This window comes from Symphalangus syndactylus, chromosome 23, assembly GCF_028878055.3.
Source record: "Symphalangus syndactylus isolate Jambi chromosome 23, NHGRI_mSymSyn1-v2.1_pri, whole genome shotgun sequence".
Taxonomy (NCBI): domain Eukaryota; kingdom Metazoa; phylum Chordata; class Mammalia; order Primates; family Hylobatidae; genus Symphalangus; species Symphalangus syndactylus.
The window spans coordinates 63,777,589-63,803,581 of record NC_072445.2 but is presented as its reverse complement, the minus strand read 5'-3'; the positions used below and the strand labels follow the sequence as shown (position 1 = coordinate 63,803,581).

The window sequence follows — 25,993 nt, the reverse complement described above, 5'->3', positions numbered from 1 at the left end:
GGCAACAAGAGCGAAACTCAAAAAAAAAAAAAAAGTTCAGCCTGGCCAACATGGTGAAACCCCACCTCTACAAAAATACAAAAATTAGCTGAGCATGATGATGGGCGCCTGTAATCCAAGCTACTCAGGAGGCTGAGGCAGTAGAATAGCTTGAACCCAGAAGGCAGAGGTTGCAGTGAGCCGAGATCGAGCCATTGTACTCTAGCCTGGGCAACAGAGTGAGACTCTGTCTTAAAAAAAAAAAAAAGAAAGAAAGAAAGAAAGAAAGAAAGAAGGAAAGAAAGAAAAGAAAAGAAAAAAAGAAATGATCTCTGCTAGGCATAGTGGCTCACACCTGTAATCCCAGCACTTTGGGAGGCCGATGCGGGAGGATCACTTGAGGTCAGGAGTTCAAGACCAACTTGGTCAACATGGTAAACCCCATCTGTACTAAAAATACAAAAATTAGCTGGGCATGGTGGTGGGTACCTGTAATCCCAGCTACTTAGGAGGCTGAGGCAGGAGAATTGCTTGAACCCGGGAGGCAAAGGTTACAGTGAGCTGATATTGCACCACTGTACTCTAGCCTGGGCAACAGAGTGAGACTATGTCTCAAAAAAATAAAAAGAAAAAAAGAAAAAAAAAAAGAAGTGATCTCTTTGCTCTGAACTCCTGGATTTTGTATATATTTAATTTTTTTTTTATTATATGTGAGACTACGTCTCAAAAAAAGTGATCTCTTTGCTCTGAACTCAATTTTGTATGTATTTAATGTTTTTTATTGTATGTTGTTTTGCATGAGGATGCAGAGATTAGATTGCAAGCTCTTTTAAGGCACAGATTATAAATTACCCATTTTTGTGTCAGTTCTCCACTACAGAACCTAGCACAATTCCATATATGTCTATACAGCTCAGCTTTTAGCTTACATACCAATTAAAATGTACAGTTCAATGGATTTTTAGTATATTTAGAGTTGTGCACCCAACCACAATCAATTTTAAAACATTTTAATTTTAATTAATTTTAATTTTTTTGAGACAGGGTCTCACGCTGTCGCCGAGTCTGGAATGCAGTGGCACAAGCATAGCTCACTGCACCCTTGATCTACCAGGCTCAAGTGATTTTCCGGCCTCAGACTCCCAAGTAGCTGGGACTATAAGCATGTGCCACCATGTCTGGCTAAGTTTTTAATTTTTTTAAATTTTTCCTTGAGACGGTGTCTTGCTCTGTCGCCAGGCTGGAGTGCAGTGGTGCGATCCTGGCTCACTGCTATCTCTGCCTCTGCCTCCCGGGTTCAAGGGATTCCCCTGCCTCACCCTCCCGAGTAGCTGGGACTACAGGCACACACCACTACGCCCAGCTAATTTTTTTTTTGTATTTTAGTAGAGACGAGGTTTCACCATGTTGGCCAGGATGTTTTTATTTTTTTTCTTTTTTAGGCAGAGTCTCGCGGGAGTGCAATGGCGCGATCTCAGCTCATTGCAACCTCCGCCTCCTGGGTTCAAGCGATTCTCCTGCCTCAGGCTCCCAAGTAGCTGGGATTACAGGCACCCGCCACCACGCCCAGCTAATTTTTTGTATTTTTAGTACAGACGGGGTTTCACCATGTTGGCCAGGCTGGTCTCAAATCCCTGGCCTCAAGCGATCCTCTGCCTTGACTTCCCAAAGTGCTGGGATTACAGGCAGGAGCCACCTTGCCTGGTCTACACTGTTGTTGTTGTTGTTGTTTTGTGAAGGGGAAGCAAGATACTTCTTTTTTTTTTTTTTTTTTTTTGAGACGGAGTCTCGCTCTGTCGCCCAGGCTGGAGTGCAGTGGCGCGATCTCGGCTCACTGCAAGCTCCGCCTCCCGGGTTCACGCCATTCTCCTGCCTCAGCCTCTCCGAGTAGCTGGGACTACAGGCGCCCGCCACCGCGCCCGGCTAATTTTTTGTATTTTTAGTAGAGACGGGGTTTCACCGTGGTCTCGATCTCCTGACCTCATGATCCGCCCGCCTCGGCCTCCCAAAGTGCTGGGATTACAAGCGTGAGCCACCGCGCCCGGCCCGCAAGGTACTTCTTATATGGCAGAGTGAGAGGGAGTGAGAGAGTGGGAGAGGGGGAGGGGGAAGGGGAGAGGTGGAAAAAGGAGGGAGGAGGGAGGAGGTGGGGCGAGGGATAGTCTGGCCTACTACATTTTTAGCATCCCAAAAAGAAACCCACACGTTAGCAGTCAATCCCCACTTCTCCCTAGTCCTCAGTTCTAGGCAACCATTAATCTACTTTCTATCTCTATCAATTTGCCTATTCTGGACATTTCATATAAACGGAATCATCCATTATTTGTCCTTTTGGGTTTGACTTCTTTCATTTAGCATAATGTTTTCAAGATTCATCCATGTTATATCGTGCATCAGTACTTCATTCCTTTTGATGGTTGAATAACAGTCTATGTATGGCTATATCACATTTTGTTTATCCATCCACCAACTGATGAATATTTGAGTTGTTTCCACTTTTTGGCTATTATGAATAGTGCTGCTATGAATATTTGAGTACAAGTTTTTGTGTGGACATATGTTTTCATTTCTTGTTTATGTACCTAAGAGCGGAATTGCTGGGTCATATGGCAACTCTATGTTTAACATTTCGAGGAACTGCCAAGCTATTTTTCAAAGTGGCTGCATCATTGTACATTCTCACCAGCAATGTATGAAGGTTTCAATTTCTCCATACTCTCTTCAACACTTATTGTCTGTTTTTTTATTATAAACATTCTAGTGAGTGTGAAGTGGCATCTCATCATGGTTTAGATAGCATGACTCTTGAACAGGTGGTTTGACTGCCAAGTTTATTAATTAGCTAGAAATTAGAAACACAGGGCCCAGCATCATGATACTCCAATTTTTAAAATATAACGTAATAGGCTGGGCACAATGGCTTACACCTGTAATCCCAGCAATTTGGGAGGCCGAGGTAGGAGAATCACTTGAGCCCTAGAACCTGAGACCAGCCTGGGCAACACAGCAAGACCTCCTCTCTACTAAAACTTTTAAAATTAACTAGGTGTGGTGACATGCACTGTAGTCCCAGCTACTTGGGAGGCTAAAGGTGGAGGATCACTTGAGACCAGGAATTCAAAGCTGCAGTGAGTTGTGATCCCACCACTGCACTCCAGCCCGGGCAACAGAGTGACGCTCTGTCTCAAAAACAAAAAAAATTATTAAAAAAAGTTGTAGTAAAACTGTTTTCAATCTTTTTTGTTGCCAGTATTTTCTAGATGGCACTATACAGGTGGCAATTTGTCATGAAAATTCATGTAGCATTGGAGATTTGCTAAATTATGCATAAAATTCCAATTTTGATATTTTTCCTATTCAAAACTTATCCCTGAATGGGGAGACCAGGAAAGGCTAGCTCCTGAATCAGAGACAAAGTGAGTAAATAAAGTAGCATTCCCCACAGGGCCCTTCCTCTGCCCTCGTTGGAACACATCACAACTTAGAAACACAAGACACCAATTCTATGATGGCAATGTGAACTATTATTCCTGTCTAGAGACCTGCCCATCTCCTCCACGACTGGCCTGTCTTCAAAAAAGCATTTGATAATACATTTGGGGGCGGCGGGGTTGCGGAAGGTTCAGAAAAATGCAACCGCTAAAATTTCTCTGGATGGAGTTTTCTTCAGTAAACAGTAGACCTGGGAAACATAACAGGTTCCGAAAACTTAATTTTGACGGCTGAAAGTCAGAGAAACGGCCAGCTGAATCAGCTCCTTCTTGGGCAGTGGTTTAACCTACTTATCTCATATCAGACCTAATAGTCCAGCTGCTTTTCCTTGGTTCTAAAGAGTTCTATTCTGGCCAGGACCCATCCCGAGACAGACACTTCTGTCTGCAGCCCTGAAAACTAGAGGTCAATGGAAGGGTCAAATTAAAGGCCCACAGTTGGGCTTACAACTCTCCATGGTGTTCAAGCCTTCTCAGAGGAGCTGGTGTGGTGGAGCCAGGGTCAAAGGTCATAGTAAATAGAAAGTAGCCAGCTTTCTGCCTGCATAACATCATCTTGCTTAACCAGACTCAAACGCTTAATTCTACTGTAGTATTCTTTGGACATTCTTCTTTACAACTAGGGGGGCGGGGGGGTGTTTATTTTCAACAACCACAATCATCCTTATCTTTCTGAAGATGTTTCCAAAGGCTGAGAACAGACCCCTTTCAGAACCTCGGTAGGAGAAGTATTAACAGTTGGAAACATGTCAGCTGCTTTATGGAGGAAGCACAGCCCAGGCCTGGTTTCTCTGGGCTCCGTGATAACTTGGGGCAAGGCAGCCAGTGCGAAGCGTGGTGGCAGGAGCTGGAGAGATGGAGAGCGACTCGGAGAAGGGCCCCTGCTTTTCAGAGTTGAAACAGGAGCCCTCTGAGAGAAAGAGATACTGCGTGTGGCTTCTCTGAAGCCTTGGAGGGCGACGTGGATGACACAGCATCAGCCATTCCATCGCGGAGTGGGGACACAGTGGCGACAGGAGCCGTCCTCAGCCCCTGGCGGCCACGCAGTTCCTCGCTGAAGCATCCTTTGTGGGGTGTGGGTAAGGGAAGGGGACCAGAGTAGGGTCGGAGTTGAGTTTGTTAGACGGCGAGCATGCTCAGGGCGGCAGCCCAAGTAAGAAGGATGGCCCCGGGAGAGAAACGGCTCGAAGCTAGGGGCGGGGTGAAGCGCCTGCTCCTTAATCTCCTGCCCCATCATCCACTCGCCCCACCTGTATGCAGAGCGAGGACCGCGTGGAAAGGAAACGGCGCGGGCGGGGCTCCCCCTCGCAGATGCCTCGGAGACCCAGAGGGGCGGCGCCAGGCCAGGGCCCCGAGCCCTACGTCCCCCATCCCCCCAACCCCAGCGCCTCCGAGGTGCCCCTCTCGCAATTCCGGGGCATCACCGTGTCTCCCCCGCCTCCGTTAAAATAGTGAAACAAACTGCGGAGTGAAGTGATGGAAAGCCGGGGGCGGGGAGTCGCCCGCGGCGAGGGGCTGCAGGGGAGGGGGTGCGGTGGCCGAAGAAGGTGGCCGGCGAGCAACGGGACGAATGGGATCGCACTCAGTCGCGGCCTCTGGGACCCTTCCTCTCGGGCAACCCGGCCCTCCTATGGCCCAGGGCGCTTTGGGAGGGCGTAGGGCAAACCTGGGGCTGCGGTGGGGGGTGGGGAGGGGACTCCACCTCCATCCATCCAAGGATGGCAACTGTGGTCGTCCTGCTAAAGTCGGGGCGGGGGCGGCGGTGGGGACAGGCGGGTACCGCGGTCCTCCCCCTCACCCCCCCAGTCCGAGCGCCGCCGCCGCCGCCGCCGCCGCCGCGGCCGCTCAGTAACACGTCCCCAGGAGACTCGCAGGAGCAACACGTGATGTGTCTACTTATCAGGGTGAGAGGGGGAGAGCGAGACTCCGAGCGTGCGGGCGAGGAAGCTGGGCGGGGGGCCGAGACGGGGGCCGGGACGACGGCTGGGGCGCCGGGGTCGCCAGCTCCTCGCCCACCTCCCTCCCTGTGGGAGAAGAGGAGGAGGGGAAGTGACTGCGGAGTTGATGAACTTTGCACATCCAGAAACGCCATTTTGATTCCTTTTCCGGAACAAGTTTGCATCTCTCCTCGGTCTCTCCCTGAAGCCCACCGGTCCCCAACGCATCATGCCTGGGAGCCAAGCGTCCTGCCCGGCCGTAAGTATGTGCCCCGGGTTCCGACTCGCGGTACTCCGGCGGCAGCGAGACGTCTGGGGCACAGCCTGAGCGACCTTTTAAAGAACTTTGGGGATGGGGAGGGTGAAGTCTGCAGAGCGCGTTGTACTTTTGAAACTCGGTGTGTCCCGGAGCTGGGGACCCGCACGCCCCACTCCGCGCAGCGTGCGCTCGGGCCGGTAGGGCGGCCAGGGATGAGCGGGGCAGCCCTCTCCCCTCGGGCTGCGCGCCGGGCCGTTCCTCCTCCTCCTCCTCCTCCCTTTCCTCCGCTCTTTTCCCTTTCCCGAGCCGCCGGCTCTGCCAACCAGCTCCCAGCGCGAGCCGCCGCAGCGCCCCGCCAGCAGGACCTGATGCGCATCCATATTAGCCGTCCGAGCGCAGGAATCCGGCCCGACCCGCGCCGCCGAGTTTATTTTTAACCAGCACCGCCGGGACTCGGATGGTGCGCGCACCGCCGGCCAGAAACATCTTCCCAGCGCTACTCTCCATCTTCCGCCCTCTCTCCCTCGACATCCTCCCCCCCATGTGGGAGGGGAAACTTTTCTCCTACATACTTTCGAGTCCCTCTCGGGCCGGGAAGCGCTGAGATGACGGCGCCCGCCCTCCCGCCGCCGCCGTAAGGTATCCGGGGGTGCCTGCGTGGGGGTGCCTTCCCGGGGTGCTCGCGCGGGGGTGCCTGCTCGGGGCTGCTCGGTGGGAGCATCCGCCGCGCCCTGCTCTGCGGACTTTGATCCACCCGGGCGGACGGCGCCGGCCGGGAGGGGGCCGCGGGCAGCCCCGCGCCCTCGCCGGGTCCCGGCTGGCGGTCGTGGTCACGCCGACCACCGCCCCGGGGGGCCAGGGGAGGAGGGGACCGGGCCCTAACTGTGCGGGCACGTATTGTTCCCTCGCCCTTCCGTTGGCGGGGTGCGTGTTTTCGTGGGAGCCCTCGGTGTGGAGCTAGCCTGCCTCGCGGGCGGGGGGGGGGGTTGGGGGCTCGGCACCGTCACGAGCACAGGAAGGAGGCCGGGAGCATCCGAGGCGGGGCCGGCCGCCTGGGCCCGCTCCGCCGCCCAGCTGTGGAGCGCGCTCGGAAACTTTTGTCCGCCGCCCGCTGGACCAGTTTTTCGCGAGTTCTGGGGCTTCCCTTCCTCCTCCCATCCCGGCCCCCAGCGTCTAGCTGGGTGGGGGGAGGGGGCCTGTTGCTGCCCCCCCCACAACTTCCCGCACAAGCCTCGGGCCGGGCCCCCCGCGCCCCCTCCCCGCTCGCGGTCTCTTAGGAAACTGCGACCTTAATGGTTGCTAAGGAGCAGGGGAGGTCCTTCCCGTCGCCGACCCCCTCCCTGGGAAGCGGCGTGTTTTCTGGACCGGGCCAAGGGCGCTTCGAGGATGTGACCTGCTCCGCGGCCGCGCGTGAGTGCGGGGCGCGTCGGCCGAGCCCACCGATGGGCGAGGCCACCTTTCTCTCCGGGCGGGGCGGGGAGCTGGGGGACGCGGGGACCCCACGGGGTGCGGGCCCGGGCCGCTTGACAGGCGCCGCGTGCAGCTCGCGCCCCTAGGCCGCCGTGCATCCGTGATGGGTTATAAAAGAGGAGGAAAGTATTTCTCCTTGCTCAGCAGATTTGCCCTCCCTCGCTCCTTACTGGTTAGGAGATAGAACGTGAGCCCAGATCCGGACGAACAGTTCACATTCCATTACGAAATTCTACACGGCTTCAGAGCCAGCAGCAGCACACATTCGGGGCGCTTTGGAGGGTTTTCTTCTTTTGAGGATGCTCCTGCTGCTGCTGCTTGTGATGATGGTGGATGTGGAGAGAGACAAAAGGGTGAATAAAAAAATATAACGTTTTGGTATGTTGAAAAACCTGTCCGGGGGTTTTCATTAGTAGAAAATTGAACCCTCTTAAAGTTTAGATTTAAGCTTAGCTCTTTAAAAGCCAGTGGAAATAAAGTTTGCCTGTTGAATGGTGTTGCTGGAAATAGCGAGGAATTTCTGTCTTAAGAAGACTTGAAATGATTTCTGCAAAGGCAGAGTTGCTAGTGCATTTCCATTATTTTTGATATTTTTTTCCCCTTTATATAGGTAGTGGACCCTGCATGTGTGCGAGTTGATTCTGAAATAAGTTTAATTGAAGTGGAAGGTGGGGAAAAGAGAACTGCCAAGAAAAGAATGTGGTTTAGTTTTGTTTTTTCACATCCATGAAAATCATCCTCTAGATTTGGTGCTTTTTCAAGTAGGCAGGTATAGTTTCTAAGACATATTTCAACCCGGAAGTCTGAGTTAGATAGAGGCCAAAGTGTTGGCTAAAACCTCTTTGAAAAACAAACGTTGAGTTCTCTGTACTATCTTGAGGAGTCCACAGAACTTTTGAAGGAATGGGCTCGAGCTACTCTACAAGTAATTTATACAAAGACGGATAACTAATTTTAGGGGTGGTGTGTGTGTTTGTGTGTGTTTACCTCTGCCCTTTGGAGGGAGCCTTCTGGGTACCCGCTGATGGGTCCTGCTTTGATGTGCTTTGAGCTTTGGTTACACTGATGAATTAAACATTTGAATGGCTTTAATCAAGTTTTAAATGTGTTAAAAAAAATACCTTTCCCCCATTTTTACAAAAGAAAGGGAGAGAAGAACTCTTTGATTTAGTTATTTGCTTAGCTTGTGCTCCATTTTAGGTTAATGAACTTGCATTGTCTTTGTGTTAAAACTACTGCTAAACTGGTTGCATTTTAGAATGTCTTGTTTTTAAAGAGGATTTGCTGGATGTGTAATACTCTTTAAGAAATGCTGCTGATGCTTACTGTTATGTGGAATATCATTCTCTGGGTTTTTCTAGATACTAGATACTGCTTTATTTCTCTTCAGAAAATCAGACTCTAAGCCCTTATGGCAGACAAGTGTTTGTTATGTGATGGGGAACACGCATCTTACTGAGCTGGTACAGGTGGTGCATCCATTCCTAACTAGTTACATCACCCAACAAGCGACCTTTTGATTGAAGGGTCTTTTAAATTTCTTCAGGCAGACTCCAAAGGCCTTATTTGTATCCAACACAGGTACAGCATGTTGAAGGAAGAAAATAAACCTACACATATTAGTCCAGCATCTGATCAACAGCAGTTTATTGGTTACCTGCTGTGTGCCAGGCACTGTACCGTGTAGCTGCCTTAGGTCGTTTTTGCTCTTCAGTTTTGAGCTGTTGCGTTATTCCACTTCTGAGGTCAGTTAGGAAGTCTTTGCTTGCTATCTTATGCTCACTTGCTAACATCATTTATCACCTTCAGCTAAGGAAATGTCCCAGTTAATGAAGTTTTAAAATGCTACCCTTTTTGGATTTTGCAGGGCATAATTAATATGAATTTAACTCCTATAAGAATTGGTTAAATATATTCTTTGGAAACAGAAGTGAATTCTTTTGATGTTTCTATTCATTATCCTTCTGAAAAGTAGGTGGTGCTTAGAAGGTCATAGGATAAGGGTTGCTAAGCAGCTAAACAGAAGGATGCTAAAATTAACCGAAGCATTTTTGAAAGGGAGTCATTCCCTGTTTTACATTATTTACTAGGCTTAATTAATTTCTGATGCTTCTATGTCCTTTGACCTGGGAAGGTAGGATGTTAAAGTTTGTTTTGGTTTTGTTATTATATTTAAATAATCTCTTTCTTTTGTAAGTGTCTTTAATTGAAGTTCAGTACTCTATGACCAGCCTTGTGGTGTCAGATGGCAGCTTGTCTGGTGGACTTCTTGACTATTACCAATGTGTTCAGGTTGAACCTTCCTGAGGATTTGTGTGTATCGTACCCTCTTATTTCTAGTATTAATAACTGATTCCTTGGTTTGTTTGGAAATTCTACATAATCCATAAAGTTATGTCTTTTATTCTGCATCAAACAGGTTTGTATTCAAAGATAGAAATGCAATTTAGTATCAATAGAAAGTATGCAATGTAATCTGTCCTGATAAGGGGACAATAGCTTTCTTTCCCGCTTTACTAAGATTACCATTCCCTTAGATTAGGTTTTGATAGGGCTCCTCCTCCATTTCATTCCACTTCCCTGGTGCAGTTTATTCCGCCCAGTTCATAGATATCTTTTTAAAAATAATTATATTAGGTTCAGAGTATCTTTGGAAGGACTGGCCAAATGTTAGAAAACAAAAATAGGTGTGGTGTACATTACATTTCTGCCATAAGTATGTTCAAGTATCTTGAAGTTTTTCATTGAGATAAAATGGTTGAAATCTAATTGAAGCCATGATTAGTAACTACCATCTCTTGGTTGAATGGTAAGCCTGTTGTAAGCCAAAAGTTTCCCTGCTTCAAGGTTAATTTGTGTACATCTGACCTATTGAACAGGCAGTGTTGAGTCATATTTTTTATATCCAAATACAATTAAGAAATTGATAAATGAATTTTCTTTCTGTTTCTTTTCTCTCTTTCCTGATTTAGAGAGTGATTTTTGAGTAGAGGTAGCCATGGCACTTTTCAAAGAGCAAGGGTCAGACAGTGATTTCCACACGGGGGCGAGGGTTGCAGGGACCTCCCTTTATATCAAAGGTAAAAAGTACACCATATGAAACCCAGAGGGTGGCATACGGTGTGCTCTCTGAAATGCATCACTTATTTTTAATTTCCCCCATTCCCATAGAAGGCAGAATACAGAAAAGAAAACTACTGATGTTTTCATTACTACGAAGGTAAAAGAACGAGGAAGGTGGAGAGGGGTTTTTCCGTTTCTGTTAGCAGTCCTGTCGGCAGTGTCATCGACTGTGCTCCGCTCAATTTCTCTTGTCAGGTTCCCTGGTGTTCATCGTGGTCTGAACTGCAGCCGATTGTAGCTGGGGATTGCACTCTGCCGTTGGCAGTGGCGGGTTGGGGTGAAGCGGATGGGGAGGAGCAGACTGGTAGCGACCGGTGCATCTTGTTTTTGGTGGGACTTCAAGGGTACTGAAGTTAGCCAGTCTGCCCATCAGTAAAGGTGGCTGCCTGTGAATAGGTGCTTCAGACAAAAGCAGTGGGAGAGGGTGGAGACTGTTTGTTCAGTGTGATTCAAGCAAGTAATGCTAAGAGAATTCGAAAACCTCTGTAAAGTCCCAGGACTGGGTACTGACTGCTCCTGCAGGGATTCACCTGAGGGCTTGCAGACATCATGAGGGTGGGTGGAGAAAGAGAATGAAAACCCCCACAGGCATTGTCAGACAGCCAGACGGAAGAGAAAACGTCTCAGTGGGGGTAATCAGATAAAGCTTTTAAATGCTCTATTTGTTTTTCTCTAGCTTGCTTGGTATTTCATCTCTTTCCCCCTTTTCAGAGACTATGGGATAGGATTGTTATGAAAGTGTGTGATACTTCTGGTGGTTTAATCACTTTAAAATTTTTCTTTTTCATTCAGATATACCTTCTAGGACTTAGTTAATTTCACCCTGCTTTTGTGGAGGCCTTTAGCAAAGATTCCAAGTTTATGCTTAGAGGAACACTGTGAGAGTTGGGTGGGTATGTTGACCCATTTTACAGCTGCCCCGTGGTCCACCCAGGGGCTGATAAATCAAACTTGGAACCCAGAACTCCTAACTCCAGCCTAGCCCTGTGGAACCGCTGCTTTTTAGAGTCACCGCTGCTTTTTAGAGTCAGCTTGACCTCAAGAGGACTTAGCAGCATTAAATATATACTGCCTATTTATCTCCATGTGTATGGTGTGTGGTTTTTAAATAAGACCAGATCCTTTTCAAAATAAACCTAATTGAGTTTGAAGGTATAAGGAAATTTTAAAATGCACTTTTGCTCTTGGTAGCATTTCTGTTGATGAATGTGATGATACGTATCTTTTTAGTAGCCTTTCTACCTCATGAGATTGTTGTAAGGATAAAGTAGATGTTCCAGAAAGTCAAAATCTATAAGCGGAAGAACGTGGTATATTTTGAGCTCAGGAAGCTTTGTGGGTATCCATTCTGGATTTCCTTTCCAGAATTTTGCACACCTCCATTACCTTAGTCAAATTTTGCCTAGGAGTTTATGTTCAAATTGGGGAAATGCAGCACTTTGTTTTTGTTTTTAGTGCTGGGAGACTAACAGAACTATCAAATTCTTCTTAATGTGGTTCACTTAGGTGAGGCGGAGACTTGCTGTCGCCCAGGATGGAGTGCAGTAGCACAATCTTGGCTGTCTGCAACCTCCACCTCCAGGGTTCAAGCGATTCTCCTGCCTCAGTCTCCTGAGCAGGTGGGACTACAGGCACACACCACCACGCCCAGCTAACTTTTGTATTTTTAGTAGTGACAGGGTTTCACCATGTTGATCAGGCTGAGTGAGGGATGAGTTTTAAGGAAAAAGCTGATGACAAGCTTGGGGCTTACTCTTTGAAGAAGTGGTTCTCAACCTGGTGGTTTTGCCCCCAGGGGACTTTTGGCACTGTCTGGAGACATTTTTAAGTGTTTCTGGCGGGGGAGGGGGGGCGGGGGGGGGAGTTGCTACTGGCCTTTAGGCGTAGACCCCAAAGATGCTGCTCCACATCTTAGAGTGCACATAACAACCCCCATATGTCAGCAGAGCTGAGAGTGAGAAAGCCTGCTTGAAAGGTACGGTAGTCGTGGCCTGGGTCTCATCTACAAGTCCACTGGGTGCACTGCCTGTATTGCATGCGATATATTTAGAAATCTGAAATTCCATAAAGCAAGTAAGCAAGTAAGCTCTTATATGCCTCTGAGGTACCATGGTTGGCAAGTTCGAAGTTTCTCAGAAAATTTGGGGTTGAGGAAAACATCAAGTGGCATTAAATAAATTTGAAAACCTCATAGTAAATGAAAATTCTAGAAGTCGTCTACTTCTAAAACAAACTAGATTCATTGGCTTTGTGAAGCTGTTCTGGTAGATGGCTCAGCTTTCCCAGTCACCTTCAGTTATTTGGGAAACTTGCCCTGGTGCTGTCATCTGCAGCCTCCTTCATGGTCTAAGTTATGTGGAGTATACTATACCTTTTTTTTTTTTTAAGTGTTTGAACTAGCCCTTACTTGCTTAACAGTTCATGTTTTTGCATTCGTAGTCTCCCTTATTTTATTTTCTCAAGTTTTTGCAAAATTCTTACATAACCGTCTGCCATTTTTATAGGGCAGTGTTTCTGAGCCGGGTCCTCTGTCCATACATCTCCTCTTGAGAGGGTGGATGGCTGCCAGCTGCTGTGGTTGGGAGGGATAGGGAGGGAATAATAAGGGGATGCAGGGTAGGAGGCAGTGATTATTTTTATGTTAAGGGACCCCAGGCCTCAGACCAGAAATGTCTAATATAGTGACAGGAGTGATCTTTTAGCCAGCAAGTGTTACTGATCTGACCCTTGGCCTTCCCCCCAACCCCCCAGCCTATCACACAGACAGGAGGTAAGGAAACCATGGAGGGGAGAAGAAAACAGGGAGACAGAGATTGAATTCCAGAAAAGGAAGGGCTGCCAGTGGTAGGCAGAGTCACCCCTAGAGTGGCCTGGGCTCCCACTTTATAGACATGTGCAATACTTGAAGATAGCTCCTTTTACATCTAAACCAGCAGTTAGTCAGTGTCCCATTGGTGTCAGTCGCACTGATGGTGCTCAGGGCCATTGCTCTGCAGCCACCTTTGCAGTCCCATACCTGGTAGTGAGTCTTGTTCCTGCAGAACGCACTCTGCATTCTGGTGCTTTTCTGCCTTCTCCTCTAACCTATAAACTGCCAACTCCCAACTCTATCTCCATTTACAACTTCTCCCAAGCTTGAACCTTTTGTCACCCTGATCACCCTGCAAGTACCTTACCCTGCAGGTACTTGTAAAAATGAAAGTCCTCTCCCTTCCTTCTGGAAGGTGATCACCATCCACCCAGCCTTCTAGGCCAGGAGTCTTACTGCCGTCCTGACGCATGTCTGTCCTGCCCCGATGTTCAATCAGTCACCAGGCCCTCTGCAAAACCACACTCCAGTCTGGCCGTGACATTGGCTGTTCTGTCGTTTCTGACCTAAGGCCCTGATCAAGTCACAAGCGCCTCCCAAGTTAATTTCCTGCCACCAGTTTCTCCCTACTGCAGTTCATCCTCCACTCTGCTGCCAGAATCATCAAAACTAAAGCTGTGCGTGGTGTTTGCCTGCTTAAAAACATCTCTTGGCTCTCTGTTGTCTACAGGAAGAAATCCAAACTCCTTAACTTGGCATACAAGGAACTTCATCTGCTTCCAAGCCAAATTTCTAGTCTCAGGTCTTGTCACTGTCTTCTACCCCACTGCCACACTGAATTGATTCTTACTGCCTCATGTTGCCTGGATTGTTCATTTTGTTGCATCCCCATCCCCTTCCTTCAGCAATAAAGATTTTGTACTCTTTTTTTCAAGACCCAGCTTAAATACTACCTCTTCTATGGAGAATTAGCTCTTCTGTTGTGAATAACTTTTACCCCATCTGTCAAGTCTTGTCTGTTGTAATTTATCTGTTAACATGTTTCTCTCACTTCAAGAATATTATTCCACCTCCCGTACCTAGAACGATTGCATAGTTGGTGCTCACTCACCACTGTGTGTTGATTTCTGATACAAAAATGAGAGTTTCTGAAGATTTTGGAGAGTAGCCACATGTAATTTGGAAGCTAAGGCCTAAATAGTGCTACAAATTCAATGAAGGAAATAGACATGAACTAACGATTTCAGCATACCCGTCATGCAGAATGTGGTGCTAGGTGGGAAAGAATTAAGTGCTTTGGTGGGAAAGAATTTTGAATTATAGAAATTCTAAAATAAAAGTTGGCTCAGCTTAATGTAAAAGTGAAAAAAACTCCTTGTTAATGCCTGGTTGCGCTAAAAGCTGTCACACTGGGGCCTTTACTAATTATAACCATTTTTCATGGCTCTTGATTTGAAGTTTACATTAAATAGGAGAGATGGGCACACAGATCAAAGACCAAAATCATTTCAGAGCTCCAATGTGTGGGCCCATTTTCTCTGCTTAGTTAGAGTTTTGTTTCATTAGTGGTATGAGTTAATAGGAGTGTTGGTCTGTGTATAATTTAACTTCTCTTTTTTCCATTACTCGTAGGATTTAAAACAGAATACCAAGCCAGAAACCTACAGGGTATAAATCTTGCTTTATGTGTTTGTATGTCTGTGTATGTGCAATATACACGTGATAATAGTTGATTTTAGATCATATTTATAAAAAGAATCATTTTCACTGTTTTAGGGGAGCTCCCTTTATTCTGACACTTCATTGTAAAAAACAAAACATTTCTGTGAATATATAAAATCAAAATCTTAATTTTCTCATAAAAGAGGTAGATATGTCTTCAGAAATAGGGGAGATAACCAGGAAGATGGGGTGGGTGTTCTGGTTCTGAAACACAAAGGTGAACCATGTGAATAGGTTTCCTGGTTTTTTTTTTTTTTTTTTTTATTGAGACGAAGTGTTTTACTCTTGTCACCCAGGTTGGAGTGCAATGGCGCAGTCTTGGCTCACGGCAACCTCCGCCTTCCAGGTTCAAGCGATTCTCTTAGCCTCCCGAGTAGCTGGGATTACAGGCGCCTACCACCACGCCCAGCTAATTTTCGTATTTTTTTTAGTACAGATGGGGTTTCACCATGTTGGCCAGGCTGGTCTCGAACTCCTGACCCCAGGTGATCCGCCCACCTCGGACTCCCAGAGTGCTGGGATTACAGGCGTGAGCCACCGCGCCCCACCAGGTTTCCTTTTTAAACAATGATTTATTTGTTTATTTATTTTGGAGACAGGGTCTCTCTATGTTGCTCAGGCTGGTCTCAAATTCCTAAACTCCTGGGATCGAGCAGCCCTCCTACCTCAGCCTCCCAAAGTGTTGAGATTACAGGTATGAGGTATGAGCCACTGAGCCTGACATGAATTTAAAAAAGCAAAAAAAAAAAAAACGACATAGTGTGTGGAAGTTCTTGGTATTTTTTATACAAGATGAAATCCTGGTTGATTAAAAATATTTTTTAATAAGTGCTTACCTGCTAACTAGAGTTTAGGCTCAGATCGTGGCAGATACATTCAGATATAATATTCTAACATAGTTTTATTTATCAGGAGGCTCGTATATTTTCCTCTCCAATACAGAAAATAGATTTTTTTTTTTTTTTTTTTTTTTTTTTGAGACAGTCTTGCACTGTCTCCCAGGCTGGAGTGCAGGGGCAGAATCTCAGCTCACTGCAACCTCCACTTCTTGGATTCAAGCGATTCTCCCACCTCAGCCTCCCGAGTAGCTGGGATTACAGACGCATGCCACCACACCTGGCTAATTTTTATATTTTTAGTAGAAACGGGGTTTCGCTATGTTGGCCAGGCTGGTCTCAAACTCCCAACCTCATGTGATCTGCCCGCCTTGGCCTCCCAAAGTGCTGGGATTACAGGTGTGAGCCACCGCTGCCAGCCCAGAAAATAGATTATTTTAAAGTCAGTTTTTCTTTTGCTTTAGGAATTTTAAATGTTTTGGAGGATAATTTTATGAAACTAGTGAACATCTCAAACAGGTTTTCTGTGACTTGGTTAGTTAAATCGGTATGTATTTGGCTAAAGTGTTCTACTTAAAAGTTTAAAACCAAGTATAATTTAAAGGAGGCTTAACTTGCATGTCTCTGAATTTGATTTGTATTTAAATCATGAAAATAAGGTTTCTGAGAACCATTTGTTCAAAAGCTTAATAAGGCTTCACAACCTCCCGTCCTTAAGTGTAATTCGGTATGAGATTTAGCCTCCTTTTGAAAATAGGCAGTTTTTCACCACCAAATTTGCCAATTCCATGGTGTTTATTATTATTATTATTATTATTATTTTTATTATTAGAGACAGGGTTTCACCATGTTAGCCAGGCTGGTCTCGAACTGCTGACCTCAGGTGGTCCACCCACCTCGGCCTCCCAAAGTGATGGGATTACAAGCGTGAGCCACTGTGCCTGGCCTCCCATGGTGTTATTTTTTTTTTTTTTAACATTTACAGATTTTTATTGATTTAATACATATTTGAATATCCACTATGCAAGGCTACTGTGTTAAGCACCAAGTTTAGTGGTATGGGAAAGATAGTTGAAAGCCTCATAGAGGATATATTGCATCGAAAGAAATGGCGGGCATGGTGGTTCATGCCTGTAATCCCAGCACTTTGGGAGACCAGACTGGCTAATATGGTGAAACCCCATCTTTACTAAAAACACAAAAATTAGCCGGGCGTAGTGGCGGGCATCTGTAATCCCAGCTACTCGGGAGGCTGAGGCAGGAGAACCGCTTGAACCCTGGAGGCAGAGGTTGAATGAGCTGAGATCGTGCTACTGCGTTCCAACCTGGGTGACAGAGCGACACTCCATCTCAAAAAAAAGAAAGAAAATAAAGAGACATGTTCAGCAACTAAGAAGTCATTTTTATATACATGTGCTAAGTGCTACCAGTGTGTGGCCTTTATGTGTATGGGAGGAGTGAAAGATGCTGGGAGGCCGTTCAAAGAAGGCACCTTGTGGAAGTGACATTGGAGCTAATATCTGAAGGGTGGGTGAGAGAAAAGAAGAAGCGTCAGAAAACAACTTGTACAAAGACCCTGAGGTTGGAGAGAGGTGTGCGTCCAGGAAAATGAGAAAAGCACAGTGTGTTTGGAGGAAGACAAGACACAGAACCAGTGAATTACAGGGATGGTGCGGTAGATAAGGGCTAGAGCAGGCTGCTAGGAACTCTGGGAAGCTACGAAAAGGTTAGGCCAGATTAGCATGATGAGATTTGCATTTTTAAAGATTATTCCTACCCAGAGTTGAGAATAGACCTGGCTAGAAGGAAGCAACTGTTTGCCTTCTGTTTGGAAGAATGTCAGAACGCTAGTTTTTGAAACTTTGAAAACCGGCGGTGGCAGTAGAAAAAGGGAGCTTAGAAGGATTTGATAAAGGTTTAAGAGGTGGGAGGGGCTTGGTGATGACGCAGGGTCATGGAAGGGAGACATGACTTCCTGGTCTCTAGCTTTTGCAGCTGAGTGGATGATGATGCCTCTGACAGTGAAACGCTAGATTAATCAAGGTTTATGAACAAGGTGTGTTCTCTACCTTTTAAAGAGCTATATTTATGTCCCCATCCCCCCGCCTGCCTTTTTTAGCTTTCTTTACTTTCACGGTGTTTTAGTTGATTAAAAATTATGTACCTAGGCCAGGCGTGGTGGCTCATGCCTCTAATCCCAGCACTTTGGGAGGCCGAGCCGTGCAGATCACTTGAGGTCGGGAGTTTGAGACTGGCCTGGACAGCAAGGTAAAAAACCCTGTCTCTACAAAAAAATACAAAACTTAGCCGGGCATGGTGGTACACACCTGTAGTCCCAGATACTCAGGAGACTGAGGTAGGAGGATCACTTGAATCCAAGAGGTTGAGGCTGCAGTGAGCTGTGATTGCACCCCTGCATTCCAGCCTGAGCAACAGGGTGAGACCCCTTCTCAAAAAGAAAAAAAAGTACATGGCATGGATGAAGCATGAATAGTACTTATGTAACAGTGAGAAACAGACGTTATGTTCGTACCATTGGGAAAAAAACCAATGGCTGCCTCGTATTCTATCCTCCTTTTTCTTCTTTTAATTTCCTGATGCTAAAAGGAACAGGAGAAATTTCTTGTAGATGGTCTGAGCTTTTGAATGATTTTTAGATGAGATGTACACCTATTTTTTTTTTTTTTTTTGAGACAAGGCCTCGCTCTATCAACAGGGTAGAGTGCAGTGGTGTGATCACGGTTCACTAGAGCCTTGACCTCCTGGGCTCAAGCGATCCTCCCACCTCAGCCTCTTGAGTAGCTGAGACTACAGGTGTGCGCCACCACGCTTGGCTAATTTTTGTTTTTTGAGACAGAGTCTTGTTCTGTCACCCAGACTGGAGTGCCGTGGCACGATATTGGCTCACTGCAGCCTCTGCCTCCTGGGTTCAAGTGATTCTCCCTCCTGCCTCAGCCTCTCGAGTAGCTGGGATTATAGGTGACTGCCACCATGCCTGGCTAATTTTTGTATTTTTAATAGAGATGAGGTTTCACCATGTTGGCCAGGCTGGTCTCGAAGTCCTAACCTCAGGTGATCCACAATAGAGATGAGATTTCACCATGTTGGCCAGGCTGGTCTCAAAGTCTTAACCTCAGGTGATCCACCCGCCTCAGCCTCCCAAAGTGTTGGGATTACAGGCGTGAGCCACTGCGCCTGGCCAATTTTTGTGTTTTTTGTAAAGATGGGATTTTACTATGTTGCCCAGGCTGATCTCGAACTCCTGGACTCAAGTGATCTACCCACCTTGGCCTTCCAAAATGCTGGGAGCTACCACACCTGGCCTAGAACTAAATCTTAAAAGCACTGAAGTGTGTTTTAGCGATGCTTTATCTGTTTGACTTGAGCATAGGGTTCATGGGAAAAGCCTTTGGGTAGGGACCAAGCTAGGACTCTCACAGTGGCTCATGCCTTTTACTTAGGAGCATCAGAACTCATTTCATGACCTGATTTTCCAACTTATTTCTTAGTTGGAACCACATAAAGTACCTCAGTGGTCACACGATGCCCTTAATATATTAGAGTTACATTAGTATTTTGCTTGACCTGTAATCTGTGTGAAAACATAGTTCATTCAGTCAACAACACTTGTGTATCTAATGTGTTGGGCCCTCCACTAGATCTGTGGGTGCCAAAGGAGAAGATTTATTTGACCCCTTTCGCAAGGAGTGGAACTTGTCCCCATGGAGTGATTGTCTAGCTGGTATTTAAATACCTCTGGTGATGGCTGACTTGGTCCCCACCCCCAGGCAGTCCTTTGGTTTCCACTACGTTAATTAACTTTTTTTTTTTTAATGGCAAACAAAATCTTTTTGGAACAAAACCGACAGTGATGTGTTTTCCACTGCGTTGGTACACACTAGAAGCTGGAGTGCAGGTGTGCTGCCCTGCTTTATGCAACGCAGGGAGGCAGGGTGCAATCTGACCCTGAGACTTCCATCAGGGTGTGCTCCGGCCACTCAGCAGGTGGCTGTCGCCTACTTAGGATTTCTGCTTCCCGAGGGAAGGCGCCTGCCTCACTTGGATGCATGGCCCATCCCCTTCTGTGTGAGTTGGGCCACTAGCCTTTAAGATGGTCTCCCGTGAAAGTCTTAGTGGGCTACCATTTTGGGTAATGCTTTTCTCTAATGTCATCCAAATAAGTCATCAAAACCTCAGGTGAACATGCTCCAAAGAAGCTTCTCTTTTATAAGGTGTCAACCCTGATGGATATAACCTGAACATTCCTTTGGGCCCCAGGTAGTGTTCTCCTATATTGAGGAGAACGTGAATTTCCATCTCTCTCTCTCTCTCTCTTTTTTTTTTTTTTTTTTCATTTTTAAGGGATGGAGTTTTGTTGCGTCACCCATACTGGAGTCCAGTGTTGTGATCATGGCTCACTGCAGTCTCGATCTCCCAGGTTCCAGTGATCTTCCCACCTCAGCCTCCTGAGTAGCTGGGACTACAGGCGGGCACCACCATGCCTGGCTAATTTTTAAAATTTTTGTAGAGGTGGGGTTTTACTGTGTTACCCAGGCTGGTCTCGAACTCTTGGATTCAAGTGATCCTCCTGCTTTGGCCTCCCACAGTGCTGGGATTACAGGCATGAGCCACCGTGCCTGGCCCGGCCCTGTATTTGGTCAGATGAATTGAACAGATGGGAACAAAACAAAGACCTACTCCTCACTTTTTCTGATTGGAATGGCTTGGTGAAGAGATGGCTAGGAAGAAAACTTTAAAAACTAGACTTAAGCATGTTTTTGAAAATTTAAATTTTAAGGTGCTCTACAAACAACTTGGAGTCTTTCACTTCAGTGTGACCTAAGCAGATATGTAGATTCAGAGGTCAGATGAGAAGTGTGTTATAAATACAGCATACTAGATAATTGCCTTATTATGAATGTCCAAAATTGTGGTGATAATACATTTAGAAACCAGTTTCTGCTGACAAGCATGTATTAGCTCACTTTTGGATAACCCATCCACAGCTACTTATTTTGAAGAGTGCTGGATAGTGGTGACCATACATACTCTCTGTTGGGTAATGTGTTTTACCTTAAACATTTATGTTTTTGCCTCACCGTGGTGTCGCCCCTCGGGGCCCTGGTTTGTTGGTTTCTCTAGGCTGTGGGGTATTGGCATGTCTTACATACGGCTGTTTTCTGAATATGTTAGACCATCTGTTGCATCATCTGTGAATGAAGTTGAATGCGTTTTTTTTTTTTTTTTTTGGAGACGGAGTCTCAATCTGTTGCCCAGGCTGGAGTAAAATGGCGCAATCTTGTCTCATTGCAACTTCTACCTCCCAGGTTCAAGCGATTCTCCTGTCTCAGCCTCCCGAGGAGCTGGGACTCTGTACAGGCGCACGCCACCACGCCTGGCTAATGTTTTGTATTTTAGTAGAGACAGGGTTTCACTGTGTTGCCCAGGCTGGTCTCGAACTCCTGAGTTCAAGCAGTCTGCCCGCCTCAGCCTCCCGAAGTGCTAGGATTACAGGCGTGAGCCACCACGCCCGGCCGAAAGTTGAACGTATTTTACATAAAGCTCCTGAGGACCTGAGGAGATTACTGAAATAAGTTAATAAATAAATACATGTTTTGGAATTTTAGTGAGGTTTTCTCAGAGAAGTTCAGAATGGCATCAGTTAGGCCAGGCCATATGATGTGTCTTTTTTTTTTTTTTGAGATGGAGTCTCACTCTGTCGCCCAGGCTGGAGTGCAGTGGCGTGACCTCGGCTCACTGCAAGCTCCACCTCCTGGGTTCACACCATTCTCCTGCCTCAGCCTCCCGAGTAGCTGGGACTACAGGCGCCCGCCACCACGCCCGGCTAATTTTTTTGTATTTTTAGTAGAGACGGGGTTTCACCATGTTAGCCAGGATGGTCTCGATCTCCTGACCTCGTGATCTGCCTGCCTCGGCCTCCCAAAGTAGTGGGATTACAGGTGTGAGCCACTGCACCCAGCCTCATGTGATGTGTCTTAAGGGTATCTGTGATATGTCCCTTCTTCGTGTACCCAAAGGCCTGTCATCTTGCTAAGAATGTGGCATTGGGATACATGATATAAAAATTACTTTTTCCTTAGGAAAGTGGACACTCTGCTTTAGAAAGAGAGTGTATGCATGTTTGGTCCTATTGCGGTAGTAAGCTCTGGGACAGGGGTGGTCACCCATCTGAGAGTTTTGTCGTTGATTTTATTTTTTGTTTAAGCAGCTCTTGATATAGATGTGGCAAACACGGTGGCCTGTGTGTTCTGAGGCTTGCTTTGTGCCTTTGTCCCTCCATTCTGCCCTGGAGAGTAGATACTGTGTGGTCATGTGTTCCTTTTGTGGTGTGCTCAAGAAAAGGGGGGGAGTATATGTGTATTGGGGAGGTGGTGTGGTTAGCACTGGCCAAATTATTATATTTAGAGATCATGATTTATTTCATTGTTATCTTTGCAGGAAGTGGAATTTTGGAAGGGCTCATTTGGCCAGCTTGTCTCTAGAAGTCTCATGGTAACTAGTGTTGCCTCTTGTGTCTCTTCAAGAAACTGAGTACACAGAAATCCAGTCCTAAACACCAGAAACTGCAAGTGGTTATATTACAAATTAATCTGTCTAGAGTACTTTTAAATAAATAAGTTCAACTCCCAGCATTCAAGTAACAGACCACCTTTGGTGAAAAACATCCCTGGGCCAGGCCTGCCTGTATTTGCTTTATATCAGATAAACCAGAAGTTAGGCATTTCAGTTTCTCTTCTGCCCATGCTGGATTACTCCATAGGACTCCATTGTTATAATTTAGTTTTCACCCTTTGTTGGTTGTTAGGCTTTTCTTGTAGAAATACTCCCAGCATGATGGCAGTAGAAGCAGCAGTCATAAGATCTAACATTTATTGAGCCTATACTAGTTACCAGCTGCCTAAATTCTTTTCATGCATCATCTCATTCATTCATCACAACAATTCTCTGACCCCATGATGTAGATGCAATTGTTATCCCCATGATTTAGATGAGGAAATTGAGACCCAGAGAAGCAGCTAGCTAGTAGGGCTCAAACTGTGAAGTGTGACTCCGAGCTGTGCTTCTGACCCCTGGCAGACTACCTGTCATAGAGACATGATCCATTCACCAAACAAGAACTCACTGAAAACCTGCTGTGTGCAGATCCTTCCTTGTGAGGCACATCAAGGGGAAAACTGTTCTGGCTTGTGGAAACAGCAGATTACAGCTTACCAGTGGAACAGCTTATTCTAGCTGGTATTTGACAGCATAAGCTAGATCTTCACTTCTGTGATGGTCAGGAGGGAGATTCAGTGTTTTGTGGGAGTGAGGGGTTTGCAAAGGTGGTGTTAGTACACAAACCAGGTGACTGGGATTTGGGAGCCCTTATAGAAGGGAGGTCTACAAGACAATAAAGCATAAGACTGCCAGGGAAAGACCTGGAGGAGAGGCAGGGTGAAACACTGGACAAATCCTGCCAGGTATGGAATTGTCACCCTGTTCCCCTTGGAAAGGTTAGAGTGTAGAACGGAGATGATCTTTTGCGTGGTGGGAGATGTCCCAGAAGTGGAAGAGTTGGGACTTGGACTCCAGGCTTCTGCTAGTCCTCCATGTGGTTAATGGGGGGTCCTCTCCTGTCTCTTGAAACCTTTCATGTGGGCACCACTTTTAACCTCCCTGAAAGTACTCAGCCCTGTTTCAGACTCATAAGTTGCCCACTTTCGAAGTGACTCTAAGCTCTATAAACATTTGGGAATTTAGTTTTGCATTGGGTAGGGCCAGTGCCTTGAGAACAGGTCCATTGTTGTTTTATAATAGTTTATTATTTTGCGTAATACGGAAACTCAAGGTTTTGCCTCAGAACTGGTATTGGGGTGATTCTAAGAGGCCCAGTGACATGTGGCACTGCTCAAGTATGATAGCCTCTGGGAGGTGTTGCTTCTTTGTTGTTTTGCTTTTCAAGCAGGAAGAGCCCTGTGGACTGGAGGGCAATGAGAGGAGACTATCCTGTCTCTTAGAGTGTGTTTGGGATGGGGGTCCCCAGTGTGCCCTGCTCCTTTGTGAGGGCATCGGAGCAAGTTATGGAACTGGCAGATCTTGAATTACGTAAGTACTTCAAGGTCTGTTTCCTGCTTCTTCCTGTCTGCAGAGAAGGACTGTTTTTTGTGTGTTTGTTTGTTTGTTTTGAGACGGAGTCTTGCTCTGTCGCCCAGGCTGGAGTACAGTGGCACAATCTTGGCTCACTGCAACCTCCGCCTCCCGGGTTCAGGCGATTCTCCTGCCTCAACCTCCTGAGTAGCTGGGATTACAGGTGTGCACCACCACACCCAGCTAATTTTTATATTTTTAGTAGAGGCGGGGTTTCCCTATCTTGGTCAGGCTGGCCTTGAACTCCTGACCTCGTGATCTGCCCACCTTGGCCTCCCAAAGTGCTGGGATTACAGGCATGAGCCACTGCTCCTGGCCTTGTTTTTTTTCCCCCACTCTTGTTGTCCAGGCTGGAGTGCACTGCAACCTCCGCTTCCCAGATTCACGCAATTGTCCTGCCTTAGCCTCCCTAGTAGCTGTGATTACAGGCACACGCCACCACACCTAGCTAATTTTTTTATTTTTAGTAGAGATGAGGTTTCATCATATTGGTCAGGCTGGTCTTGAACTCCTGACCTCAGGTGATCTGCCTGCCCCAGCCTCCCAAAATGCTGGGATTACAGGCAGGAGCCACCACGCCAGCAGAAAGACTGTTTTGAAACTAGTAACAGAATTACGTCTTGTGTGCTACCAGCTCAGTTATAACTGACCTATATCTTCTCTATTTACTACTGTTATTATCATTGTTATTTTGCTCACAGCAGCTGGGTAGTTTCAGCAAAATAATAGTGAGAAGCAATCTGGATTAGGAGGCCAGCATTCTGGGCTCCTTTTTTCCCATCTGTGGAATATGACCATCAGCAAGCCTGCATCAAGAACTGTTTCTTGACACCTGCCCTGGGTACCAGGTTCTAGAAATGCAAGGATGGGTAAAACATGGTCCCTGCCCTAAAAGTCGTCAGTGCCTCATAACCAGCAAGGACAAGTGGAGGGGCCTGCAAGTGGGAAGTGGTTGGGAAAAGAAGAGGAAGTGATGCTCTCAAATGTGCAGGGCTTGTCACGTGGAGGAGGAGGATGTGGGGAAGGAAAACGTCCTTCTAGGCAAAAAGAGCAGTTTAAGTACAGGCCTTGGAGTATGAAAATATGAGGCTTAGTTGAGGACAGGGTAGGGCAAAAAGTGGAATGTGACTAGAGGATAGGGCTTAGGCGTTTTGTATTGAGTTGGAATGATGAGAAGTGTTGGCCCTGGAAAAATGGGCGGGAGCTCGGTGGTGGAGTCTGTTGTGAGCCATCAAATGCTTTGAAGCAGGACTGTGATGTGAGCAGCTCTGTGGTTCAGAGAACTGCTAACCCTTTAGAAAATTTAAGTGGGAGAGAAGACAAGGTGTTTAGCAAACTGCAGTGTGAACTTGGAATTTGGTATTCTCTTTAACAGAATAACTTCTTCCTTTTTTTTTTACAAGAGATTTTTCAGCCCAGGATATGTGGGCTGGGCTGCCTTCTGAAGCCTTGTTAAATGATAGTGGAAAGGTGGGAACATTATTTTCCGCAAATAGAATTCAACAAAGTTTAGACTTCCCTAATTGCGTTGTACTAATTGGTACTTATTTAAGGTCATTAGAGATTGGAATTCTTTAGAGGAGAGAGACTCATTTCTCAAAAATATTGACGATGGACACTGGGAGCTGAACTGGGACAATGTATTCCTAGTAACCACGAATTTGGTGTGTCAGTTGGGAGTGATTGTGGGGTGGGACAGGGTGTGAGCAGAGGGCCAGCTAATTTGCTGTCTTGATGACTCTGTGGGTGATGGCTTTAGGGGCTGGCAGCGTCTGGTGGAAATAGAATCTGTTCAAAAGGTGGAGCTGCCTTACAGCAGTTGCCAGCTCGCTGCTCACCTGCAGAGCATGTGCCCTCATCTGGGTCACGGCTCTGCCCCTCAGATGTTCCTGGTCCTCTGCTTGGATCCACCCCCTTCACTGCAGCTAAAACAGCCAACAAAGGAGCGTCATGTGCCCGAGGCCTGGAAAGTTAGAGTGGATGTGAAGGAAGTCAGACTGCAGGCCCCAAAGACAATTAATGATGTAGTAATTATTGTAGAGGCACAATATTGCCTTGTACTCTCAGGTTTTCAGAGTTCTCTGGGGAAGAAATATGAATTTTTTGTAGCCTGACTTTATACATTTCAAAGCTTGTATTCATGGACTAAGGGGCTTGATGGGAGGGTTGTGCAAAATGTGGGCAGGCCTCCTGTAAATTTGGTGGGTTGGACAGAACAC

At 46.6% G+C, this 25,993-nt stretch overlaps 1 protein-coding gene across 9 annotated transcripts in view; it reads left to right on the top strand.

The window, feature by feature from the left end:
• Window positions 1–25,993, top strand: part of RREB1 (ras responsive element binding protein 1) — a 202,491-nt gene that overhangs the window by 52,444 nt on the left and 124,054 nt on the right. For 2 of the 9 annotated variants that reach the window (XM_055263017.2, XM_055263018.2), the window contains exon 1: window positions 5,389–5,666. The exons of 1 other annotated variant lie outside the window; for it this stretch is intronic. The gene's annotated coding sequence lies outside the window, so the exon portion shown is untranslated. 6 more of the 9 variants (XM_055263009.2, XM_055263015.2, XM_063632937.1 and 3 more) reach the window with 6 other exon arrangements.